Consider the following 13163-nt stretch of genomic DNA (forward strand, 5'->3'; position numbering starts at 1 on the left):
CATCTTGGATGCTTTTGAGGTAAGCTAAAACATAAATTTATTTTTGTATTAAGTTAAATTAATAAAAGCATTCCTTCCGCTAGAAAAAAATAGTCCCTGACCGTGAACAACAACGTTCCAATGTGTAATATGCATGAAAGCTCAAATAAAAACAACAAACCGTTCTCAAACTTTGTCTCATTCTTTTTATTTTTTACAACACAATATTTGTGAAATTTCCTCACACAAATAGGCATAGCTTATCTCTCAGCATGAGAAAACGTTTATTTATTTTTTTGTTTATGCCGTTATTTTCTCCCTGCACTAAACTAAATATTTACATGGCACATATTTTGATAGATAACAGTTAGGTCTTTAATCTATTTTATTAATGTTATTAATTTAGTTGCTAAAATGCTGCCTAACAAGAGATACTTTTTTTATTGTTGTTTATTTAAATTTATTTGAACATCTCCGTTTATTGTGCACGCATTAAATATTTGTCTCATTTCAATCGAGCCGATTGTCACTGTGGTGATATTTAACGCGGTTCTCTTTAGTTGGGGCTCAGCACTGTCAGCAGTGTTTTCTGTTGCAGCAAACTTCACATTTCACTGCACGGTATTTTTTTCTTCTCGAATGTATCAATGTTACATTTCAGCACTTCAGCATGACGGTTCATATATTTGTAGAAGTCTCTCCAAATTGTTCCTCAAACCACTCATCCATCGTCATGCCACCTAGTAAATCGAAATTTACTTTAAACATTTTAGCCTTTTTAATTCTTATGTTTTTTTCTACGTTTATGTTGATACGTGTGGTTGCTAAGGGCGCAGGGATTAATAGAACTGTTGGGTGAAGCGGTCATAGCCGTGTTTTATCGTGAATAAAGCACAGCTATTGACCAATCAGAATCAAGGATTGGAACTAACCGTTTTATAAAATGCGTTTAATACTAATATATTGAAACGTCTGTTTATACATTTATACTCCCTTAATAAAGGAGTCCAGATGTTAGAAAAATATCAGTATACACATGCGTTTTATATTTAATATGAGGGAAATACACTTGCGTTACGGTCCGGACGTGACACAAAAAATCTTTAACTTTTAGGTGGTAAAATATGTTTTAGTAATTCTATGAATTACACTGCGCAAACCAAAAGTAATATACCCACCGGATGAAGAAGGGTCGGCTTTCCACAGAACATAACATATTCTTTTTATTTTATTTTTCATGTTCGCATTTATGAGGAAGAAACAATGTTACGGACGTGACCGCTCTGAAAGCGGCACTACAAGATTGCTTTAAAACTTTCACAGAGATCTCAAACAGGCATTTAAAACACCAAATATTAAGAATTGGCATATCAAGCAAAATAAAATTCGATGATTGATCGAAAATCGTATCTCTCCCCCAACATGCTCACCGGCAAGACGCTCCGACATAAAATGTCTCTGTACTGTAGACTAATAGGCCTATGTGTTGTAGCCCAGTCATTAAAAAACGTTTTAGTTTCATATTCATAAAAATTTCATGTTGATTATATGAAAAGTGGGCAGACATGATTTTGACCACTTCATTAAGTTTGTTTTTGTAGAAAGCCTTTCTTTAAAGTGAAAGTCGTTTTGTATTAATTGTATCTTAATTTTAATCAATGTTTCATCAACCAATTTCCTGGATTTAATAAATAAGAGGTAGGCTAAATATATCAGCCAATATAATCAGGACAAGGAGACGGAGGCGCCGGCGCGTGAACTGGAGCTCGTCTCTTAAATGAACCGAAACTCAGCGTATAAGCTACTTGCCTCACAGACCTGAGAAATATATATATATAGAAAGCATGAAATGTGTACTTTTAAACAAAACAATTCAAAATGAAAGAAAACAGACTGCTCTCTGCTTATGTAATCCGTATGAAATGTGCATTTCTCTCTGGCGCGTTCACTACTGCGAAGATCGCGAGTCAGCATCGTCAACTTCATCTTTATATATCATCTATATATATATATATATATATATATAGCCTAAATATTTTTTTTTTATTTTTTTTTTATCAAATCTCTCTTTTTTTCTCTTGACACCTCTTTAAAGCTGCAGTCCGCAGTTTTTCCTCTTTGTCGCCATCTCTGTTCGAAATCTGCAATTGCAGTTGAATTATCAACTTTACGTGCGTTGTGCCTCGGCATGACACAGCGCGGATGAATCCAATGTTTTGAGGAGAATGCATGGCTGTTAGTCACGCGCCGGTGTGGACACTGTCATTCGCAATCACAGATTCTACTTTTTGGAAGTATGACCAACATAAGAATTTTCACCGGAAAATGTCATCTGAACAAGTAAGTATCATCCACTTTTGTTCTGCCCAACTAAGGGAAAAAAGCATTGCAGTAAATCGCGCCGATTAAATCTAACGATCGCTTATCATATCACGTCAAACCGTGCAAATTATACTTTGTTCTCAAATTGTTAATGTTAACAACATCAGCATTGCGTGACTACATTTAATGCCCTTCTGATATTATCCTTGTTTTCGCATGGGCCCGGTTGCAGTCTGTTTTTTTCTCCGAAGTCCGAAGTCTTACAGCGGGTGAATCTCCTGGCGATTGTCGTTTGAACCTTTCTGGATCCGCCATCGAATTGATTAGTTTAATTATATCAAGTGCTGCGAGAAAAGGCTATAAATCTCCACCTCCAACACCCTCACACGCAAAATTGTCTACTAGCCGAGACACCTTCTTTATGTGTACAGATGTGACATAATGACGCAAAGACATGCTCGAATTTCCCGCGGAAATCCACCAGTACCACTGGAATTAAAAACATTATTACAAGCTTACCATTTTGAATCGAGCTAAGACAAGCAAATAGTGTAACACTGGCTGGTTATGTACTTGCTCAAAAAATTATTTTGGATAATTTTTAACCCCAAAAAGCTATGGACTGCAGCTTTAACTTGGCACGAAGTTCTGGAAAACTGTCAATGAAGTCCCGATATGCAAATTTGTTTAAATTCATGCCTACGTAATCACCATGACCAAAATTTTACATTTTTTTTTTTACATTGAATCTTGAAAAAAATTCAATAAATAGACCCTTTGTTTTTTGGGGGTTTTTTTGGGCTGTTACGGCAAACCAAAATATTTTTAAGGATGGCCTCAAGAACAGCGAGTAATTTTCTCTTTGTGTATTGTTGTTTGATTAACATTAAGCACACAGAGGGAAGCAGGCTGTAACGATTCACTCAACTCACAATGCGATATGATTCACGATACTGGTTTCACTATACGATTTTTTCACAAAATGAGATGTAAGACAAATTATAAATGAAAAAGTATAATTTTATTTCTCAAACAAAATGCTGCACGTCTTTTTTTAAAACTGAAATATATTTTATGTCAAATAATAAAACAGTTTAATTGTTTTGGTTTTTTTATCCCCAAAAAGTCCCTCCAAAGAGATCTTCCAATGCTGCTTTCTTGGGAGAAGGATGTTTCAGCTCAGTCTGTCTGTCTGTCTGTCTGTCTGTCTGTCTGTCTGTCTGGCCACTGGCTCCTTCTTCACCCTCATCCTGCGCAGAGGAATAGCATAAACTAAAAGAATAAGTAAAATTTAAGTACAACAGTAACAGGGGTTTCACATAGTTATAAAGGCAAGATTGTAATATTATTTGTTATAATTTGTATCATTAAACTTCCAAGAGTTAGAAAAACAGAACATATTTAGAAAAATATGCCATAATAATCAACAAATTATATATATATATATATATATATAAAAATACATGTACACATTTAGAGAAAGGGATAGTAACATAAATACAACACCTGGTTCTGCAACAGCACAGCTTTCTCCTTCAGTCTTCTTTGGAATACACCCTCGTGCTGGTCTTTCTCTCATAGCCTCATATATTTTGACATTAAAACATTGATGCACCTTGCCAATTAATATATTTTACATGCAAACAGAGGTGACTGGAGCATCTTACTGTGGTGATTATTAGTCTTCGGAAAGTCAAAATAACGCCACACCTCCGATTTGAATGAGTCAACGTCAACATCTATGCTTGCCATCGCTATGTTTGCTAAACGCTCGCTCTGCTCCACCCCCAGTCTGCACGCACCGTCCACAATGCTAGATACAACTTGCTTGCTGCTATTGTGCCTGTAAAGCAAGGTCTAAGTATACAGCTTTAGCGCCCATGCTGTTTAAAACATGTATTGTGATTCGTTTAACATATCAACCGATAGTCACATATTTTTATCGATTTTCAACCGGCTCGGAGTGAATCGTTACATCCCGCTGTCACTTTATGAGCTGCGCGGGTCCAATATATTGTTACAAACATGCTTTCTTTCTCAATTGTTTACCCCACTTAAGACATAACTGACTGTGTTTACGTGAATACTCACCAAGATGGGCATTTTGACATAATTTTGTGTGTATTTGGCCATGTAAGCTGCGGAAGAGAACTGAAATCGGGATTACGCTTCCAGTGTGCATGAGTAGGCCCTACTTTGCTTATTGGACCTAACAACATTAAGCTTGTCACATGTATGTAATATACATGTGTACAGTCTATTCTTGGCTGTCTGTGTCGACCTAAAACTTAGACTTAGAAACTTAGAAATATTGCCCAAATGGAATAAACCAGATCCCAGATATACACAAAGTACTAATAAAAAACAAAAATATAACATAAAATTATATAATCTGAACAACTCCCCATTAAGGTCTGAGGAAAAAAATATATTTTTGATGGAAAAGCAAATCCTGGAGAGGAAAAACTAATAAGAATCTAAAACCCGAAGTATGCCAAAACAAAACATATGGTAACACTTCAAGTGGTTGAAGGAAGGAAATGTGCAATACCTACAGTCATATAAACTGAAATTAATTTTTTTTAAATATCTCTCATGTTGGAGCTATGGCCAAGTGATTAATGCAATGCTCTACGTGAATGCAATATTAGCACAACTAGCTTCTGCACAAAATGTGAACACAAAATGCATACTCAAGTGAACTTGAACTTAAATAACACGTTCGGCAGAATCTGGTGTTCACTATTTTCCCCTAACTGAGATAATGTCTTTAGAATTTGAATAATAAGTTGAAGCGCATGCATGGGCTAAATGTATGTGTAACAGCTCAAGCTAATTAAATGTTGTCATAGAGTTTCCAAAGGCTTAATTTGTACCCTACAGGTGACTTAAAAACAGCAATGTTGAACAAGGGTTGAATAATTATGACTGTTATATGTAATATGCAATTTGTATTACAAAAAAAAATAAAAAAAATACTACATTTAAAATATTACAGTACTTTATATCTTATTTAACATTACACTGGATCTTCTTACTTTTGTAAATGATTACAGTCTCTGGGGGGTTGAATTATTTATTGTTATAAATTTTTTTTCATTTTTATTTTATTTTTAGTTATCATATAAGGATCAGATATTAAACCCTCCTAATGCATTAATGAACTGTATTCACTTTTTGCATTCCAGGGTCTGTTTGGACCTGGTGGAACATAAGTTTATAAAACAGTATTTATGAAACCTACATATTCTTTTTATAACAAAATATCAATATTACTCTGCAATGTTTTCAAACAAAATACATTTATTTTACTTGGATAAACTTTTACTTTCATAGGCCTATGAAAAAATTATACCAAACGGCTTTTCAAACTTGTTCTTTTCCATACCATCTTTCCTTTTTCAAATGTAAACTCTTTGGTCTATGAACTTCTGCTCTACAAACATATTGGGCCCTATCTTGCACCCAGCGCAATTGACTTTGTACACCGACGTATGTATCATTCCTATTTTGCACCCGCGCAAAGCGCGCTTTTCCCTCCACAGAAGCACGTCGCTAAACTAGGGAATGAACTTGCGCTAGCTGGGCGGTTCAGCGCAAAAAAGGAGGCGTGTTCCGGCGCAAACGTTCCTTCATGCTATTTTGCAGGTTTAGAAAATAATTGCGCCACTAACCAGGCAAAAAATGTTTAAAGTCAGTGGCGCGTTGCACATGTTATTCATATGCTAATAAGGGCGCATGCTTGGCCATAATCAATGTAGCGTGTGTGCATATACTTGATTCTCTCATCTACACAGAAGCAGCAGTTTTCATTTTTGCAAATCATACATTATTACGATAGATAGATAGATAGATAGATAGATAGATAGATAGATAGATAGATAGATAGATAGATAGATAGATAGATAGATAGATAGATAGATAGATAGATAGATAGATAGATAGACAATTTATTATAAAATCATACATCTAGTTTACACATTTACCCAAATTATCATACGCCTGTTTAACCGAAGTTAATTTGGGTGGGTTTCTCCATTTCAATGTAACGTCTCTCTTTTACGGCCGTGACGAGAGCGTTGCTCCCCTTGGCTGTGAACCGCTCCTGGCGCGTGCCTGGCAAATCCGCCGGCCGTTAGCCTGCAATAGCAATCCACTATGGAAAAAAGTGCGTCTGCTCTTAAAGGGATACTCCACCGATTTTTCATATTAAAGGAGAAGTTCACTTTTAAAAAAACTTTTGCTGATAATTTACTCACCCCCATGTCATCCAAGATGTCCATGTCTTTCTTTCTTCAGTCGAAAAGAAATTAAGGTTTTTGATGAAAACATTCCAGGATTTTTTCACATATTATGGATTCCATTGGGACCCAAACGGTTCAAGGTCCAAATGACAGTTTCATTGCCGCTTCAAAGGGCTTTAAACGATACCAGACGATGAATAAGGGTCTTATCTAGCGAAACGATCGGTCATTTCAAAAATAAAATAAAAAGTTGACGTTTTATAAGCACAAATGTTCGGCTTGCTCTGTTCTGTGATGCGCGTTCGTGACGTCACGTAATACGCAATTACGTTGAAAAGGTCACGCTTGAAAAATTGAAGAAAATGTTCTTTTTGGCTTTTTAATATTAAAACACTCAGGATGCGCACACGAAATGGGCATTTTAAACGATAAACTGACACAAATACATTTGAAAATGTTTATATGGTCCTCCTTCCGCACATTTGTAAACACATCAAACTTGACCTTTTCAACGTAATTGCGTATTACGTGACGTCACGAACGCGCATCACAGAACAGAGCAAGGCGAACATTTGTGCTTATAAAACGTCAACTTTTTATTTTATTTTTGAAATGACCGATCGTTTCGCTAGATAAGACCCTTATTCATCGTCTGGTATCGTTTAAAGCCCTTTGAAGCGGCAATGAAACTGTCATTTGGACCTTGAACCGTTTGGGTCCCAATGGAATCCATAATATGTGGAAAAATCCTGGAATGTTTTCATCAAAAACCTTAATTTCTTTTCGACTGAAGAAAGAAAGACATGGACATCTTGGATGACATGGGGGTGAGTAAATTATCAGCAAAAGTTTTTTCAAAAGTGAACTTCTCCTTTAAACTATGTTATTCCCTTAACTAAGATGAGTTGATACATACCTCTCTCGTCTCAGTGCATGCACTCAATCGCTCTGTCTTGCGGCGAAACTTTGTTAGCACTTAGCTTAGCCCAGTTCATTCAATATGGGCCAAGCAGAGAAGCTACCAAACACCTCCACGTTTTCCCTATTTAAATACAGTTACTCGCGTAGTGTAACTCGACCTAGGACGGTGACACAAAACAAAACGTTGCGCTTTTCTAAGCGTGTAAAATGGATAACTATATTGTATGGCGGAATACCATAGCAAGTGCTTGTAAGCACTTCGACTTGGCGCAGTAATATCTTCACTCGTGAAAAATCCTCTCACCGGCCCCGCTCCCTCTAGTGAAGATATTACTGCGCCAAGTCGAAGTGCTTACAAGCACTTGCTATGGTATTCCGCCATACAATATAGTTATCCATTTTACACGCTTAGAAAAGCGCAACGTTTTGTTTTGTGTCACCGTCCTAGGTCGAGTTACACTACGCGAGTAACTGTATTTAAATAGGGAAAACGTGGTGTTTGGTAGCTTCTCTGCTTGGCCCATATTGAATGAACTGGGCTAAGCTAAGTGCTAACAAAGTTTCGCCGCAAGACAGAGCGGTTGACAGAGCGGTTGAGCGCACGCACTGAGACGAGAGAGGTATGTATCGACTCATCTTAGTTAAGGGAATAACATAGTTTAATATGAAAAAACGGTGGAGTATCCCTTTAAAGGGAATGTGAGATGACGCTCTGATTGGTTTATTTCACGTTACGCCCAAACCACACCTATGAATAATGAAGCTACTTCAGACCAACCCATTTTAGATTTGCGCCTGGCGCAAGAGTCATTTATCCCGCCGGGAAAATAGCAACAGCGCCGAGACCCGCCCACAAAGTTACTTGCGCTTTGCGCTTGCGTTTCAGATCGTTAAAATAGGGCCCATTAAGACATTAATTGGTTTGCCATTTTATTTTGATTTCAGAATTGTTTTGTGTTCATTTATAAACAAAATGCAGCCCCAATGGGAAGGAAATGAGTGTGTGTAAGAGGCTATGTATGCTATGTATATAAAATAAATGTATTTTACATAAGTAATTTGAGACTAATCTAACCCCGCCCCTTTTCTAGTGCTGCGCTCGTTGTCTTTTGTCTTCCGGTTTGTATTTTCACTGCGATCTTACATATTTATGAATGAATGGTTCGTTTTAAAATCTTCCCGCTCCCGGTCTACTGACATTTGTTAAGACATCAATGCTTTAAACATTAAAATGCACATGATAACTTTCGTTAACTCTACAATAAGTAAATCCACTTCACCAGCTAATTACTCTTGGACAGCGATGCCATATAACGCGACCGGAAAAACGGAAGTTCAAAGACAATAATTTATTCTAAAGATGGCTGCGTGCTTGTTTGTCTGGCGCATATAAGATATATCTATATGAGAAAAAAAAAAGAAAAAAAAGCCCAGCATAATTTCATGTCAATCATGTGTAAAGCAACAGTTCCCTTTCGGGTCAAAACGGACCTGGACGCAAATGGTGTAACAATTTAGTTTAAATAGTTATAGGCCTATCTCTTTGTAATGATTCATGTCTGTTCCTCTGTCTTGTCCCGTGTTTAGCAGTTCCCCATTACGTTGATTAGTCTCCCCAGGTGTTTCTTATTTACCATGCCCCCTTGTTATCTTGTTTAGCTTGTTTGCATTTGTATTTAAACCTCTGTGCTTCAGTTGTTGTTTGTCGGTCGTTGTAGCTGTTTCCTGTTCATGTCCTGAGTTCCGTGTTCTGTTGTCTGCCTGGATTACCTGTTTGTTTTATTAAATGTAATGCTTGCATATGGATTCTCTCTCTGCTTCATTCCCTCCTCATCGTAACACTCTTACATTTTTGGTTAAGAAAAACGAATAATTTATGTGTATTTCGACTAAACACACTTCCAAAATTTCATCTTCGTACTAAAATTGTATTTATTTATTTTTATTTATGTACCGCTTCTTGGTCAAGATGGACCCAAAAGGCAGGGTTTAACTGTTAAATAAATGCATGATGTACTGAATGAGTAATTTTGTTGAATAATTGTGAGCTCAATATTGACCAAAATAATTGTGATTATGATTTTTGCGAGCAGGCCTAATACATCTTATGAGATATTTCTTAAAACTCCACAGTTGCTACAAAGACTTTCTCAGTAGTCTCAAAAGTAAGAACGAAACCCTGACAATAAGTTGATTAGTGATGTTGTTGTTTTTTTGTTGTTGTTGTTTTGCTTCACCTTGTACAGCGTCCCCTTGTGTGAGATCAATAGAGCACTAGTGATCACCTTGGTAAATTAAAAAAAGATAGTCGTAGCCTAGCAGCCAATGCATTGAGCTATGTTGCTCATTCAGGTGATGCAAGTTTGTGTCTGGTCGTTTAAGTCAGGAAGAAGATTAATTTCAGATCCTTCTCCCTTGTCATTTCCTGTCCCACTTCTCTACTGTAGCTCACAATACAATAGGGAAAAGACCAAAAAAAAAGAAAGACTTGAGATTGAGGTAGCTCATTTAGATAAACCTCAGTGATGAGAGATGTTTTTAATGTCACTGTAACAAGTAACCACTGAATGATAAAGCTGTACCCACATGGGGCTGCATTATGCAATAAAAAAAGCTTATTATGCAATAAAAAAGAAAAAACAGATTAAATTATTGTTCTTGAGCAGATTTATAAGAATAACTAATCCCTATGACATCAACAAAGAGCAGCGGAAGATAATAGTCTAGTCTCAGCGTCAGACGTCACACCCACAGACCTCCCTCAATCCATTCACTGACTGTCTAAATAATACATATTTCACTAAAAAAAGACTGAAATGACCAATTCAAACCTGGAAACAAAGTAGTATTAAGTGTTCTCCCCATTTACATTCACATGTATGCATGTACTGTAAATGTATGTAAATGAGTAATTGTGTTGAATAATAGTCCAAACTCAGAGAATTTTCAGAGTAACATGCAGTGAGGTCCAGACATTATGCCGGAGTCAAAAGTCTGGCTATGCACAAGAACACCTATAACTAAACAGTTTATTTGTCTGCCAGATGAGCCGTGTTTATGTTCAGTGGCTCAGCCATCCATAAACAGAACCAAAGCAGTGTGTTAAACTGGTGTGCATGTCCATCTGAGTGTCTTACAAATCCTGAGATCTGAAGCGTTGAGCATTCATCTCAGGATTTGTAAGAGTTCTGAAATCTCTCCTCTGAACATCAGTGAAAAGGTGCATCCCATATTTTAAAACAATCTCAGAAAATGAATTAAAAGATTATAAACAGCATGCACTAACACAGATTTACACAACACTCTTAAAAATAAATTTGCCAAATGGGGGTTTTCACAGCGATTCCATAGAAGAACCATTTTTGTTTCCCCAAAGAACCTTTCAGTCAACAGCTCTTAAGTCCACAGTTTCTTCTTACTGTGAAAAAATATATTTTTCCAATAAGAACCTTTTGTGAAATGGAAATGTTCCATGGATGATAAATGTTCTTCATGGAACCATATAGAAGCCCATAAAGTACCTTCATTTTTAAGAGTGAAGGTTGGAATTGAGACTGTGAGAACAGAAATATGTGATTTTTTAAGTTAGGCTATTTCTCTCTGACCTACAATTAAAAGTCTACAGACCCGTATGAAGACTACATAACTGTGAAATACAGCCAGAAGCCCACCCAAAAGCTTACACACAGATCTATCATTGGCCTACTTCCATCTACTGAACATCTGTGTGTGGAAATGCAAAAGCTGCATGATTTACCCCTAAATATGTGTGTTTGTGTGTGGGAAGAGAGAAAGAGAAACACTGACCATGTTTACATGCACATCAATTTCTGATTAATGTTAAGACTATTTTAAAAGAAGAAGAATAAGTTTAGGCTACATGCTTCACAGCTACTGTAATATTCTTGTATGCATATGTTATCAGCATTATCTAAATGAAAGACTTGCATGTAATTTTTCTCTCTCTTGCTATTAACTATGCTGTATATAGATATTTTAAATATTATTTTTGTAAAGATATATTTATTGGGAATATACATTCAAATGTGAAATCATTCACTTTAATCAAAACAATTAACAAGATATTGGATAAAAAATGGATATTAATCAACTCCTTAATTCTCAATAAATGTGTAGTGAACTGCAAAATGTAGGCCATTAGAATCTAGATCTACAATTATAGGTCATATTTTTCATGCTTGTAAAATGTTAGTTAACAAATGTAATTGTATCTTCACAGTCCACACCAAACAACGTGTTTCTTGCTGTCTGTATTAATATTCCTCAGAAATACTTTTTAAATCACACAAATGCGAGAGCAAAATCTTTAGTGGCCTATCTCAAGAACTCAAGAAACAGCAGTTTAATAATAATATTCTGATTATAGAGGTATATTCCAACAGCAGTAAAGCAGAATAAAGGAACCTGTATGTAAGCACTAAATCCATAATAATATAATAAAAAGTGCATAATGGTCATTGAAAAAGATTAAAGGGATTATTCGAAATGCAGAATCAAAAGGAATGCATCAAAGATGTGTCTAGATTAGAACATGAAGATTCCATCACCGAATCACCTGAACTGAGCCAGAATGAAGGACGCATTTCCGAGGTGTGATGCAGAGAGAATGTTTGTAAACAGCTTCAGTTTAAATCCGCTGAAAGTGAATGGGTTCTCGCTGCTTTCTTCTGCATTTTCATTCACTGGTTCTTAGAATAACTACCAATTGTACGTGTATTTTGAAAACAGTCGACAAGACACAAATAACCGAGATGTTGATGCTATAGTGGGTTTCAAATCGCTCTCACTCCAGCTGCAAAATACATTCTAATGAGAATCACTTAAAATGACACTCCGTTGTGTCCTTGCAGTTCTTTTTGTGTAATGGATCTTGCATAATATCACTGTTATGCTATGCAACATCCAGTAACAGTAAGAATGGTGAACCAGATGCCATGATATCGAATACATAAATAAAATGCGAATAAGGGGAAAAAATCATTACCGTTTATTGTGAAGACTCTTCATTCCTTCGTCGCTGAAAACATGGGAGGTAAAGCGAAGCGAATAGCTAAAATCCCGTGGCGAATACAATAGCTTCATCTAACAGCATTGAGAGCAGCGCAAGGCAGCACACGTCAGAGCGCACAGAATGTAGAAGCCTATGCAGTTAGATCCTGGCTGGCAGCTGGTCACGTGACCTGCCAGTAAACCCAGGGAAAGATTGTACCGTTGGCAGGTCAGGTCACGTGACCTGCTGCCAACTATGGAAATGATGACCGTTCATTAGGCATCCACTTAGCAAACGCAGCTCTTCACCTTTGTGTTGGAGAATGTTATACAAACTTTATACAAAATACGAAACATTTTGGTGTGGTTTGTCTTGAGCCTTAATGTAGCTCAACAGCAACCTATGTAGCCTATAAACTGTGAATTTAAACTAAGGGCTTGGACTGAAAGATGTAAGAGGTGTATGAGGTAATGACATGTGTCAACATGTGAAATTAAGCACTTGTAAATATTTGTTCAAAACTGAAATGCCATTAGAGTTTTTAAAAGAACACTTTCTCTTCGACGTTCGGTTCAAATATAAAACAAAATAACCTTCCAAATAATTCAGGGTATGGGATGTTTGGGTGAATCATGAATGGATGGACGAACAGACAGTTTTTTAATTTTTTTTTTTATAATTTCACA

At 36.4% G+C, this 13163-nt stretch overlaps 1 protein-coding gene across 1 annotated transcript in view; it reads right to left on the bottom strand.

The window, feature by feature from the left end:
* LOC309492833 (USP6 N-terminal-like protein) overlaps window positions 1-12615 on the bottom strand; it is a 34345-nt gene extending 21730 nt beyond the window's left edge. The window contains exon 1 of the mRNA XM_082161883.1: window positions 12472-12615. The gene's annotated coding sequence lies outside the window, so the exon portion shown is untranslated. The remainder of the gene's footprint in view (window positions 1-12471) is intronic.
* Between the last annotated feature and the right edge of the window lie 548 nt (window positions 12616-13163).

This window comes from Leuciscus leuciscus (assembly GCF_965113295.1).
Source record: "Leuciscus leuciscus genome assembly, chromosome: 2".
In the NCBI taxonomy this organism is placed as follows: Eukaryota; Metazoa; Chordata; class Actinopteri; order Cypriniformes; family Leuciscidae; genus Leuciscus; species Leuciscus leuciscus.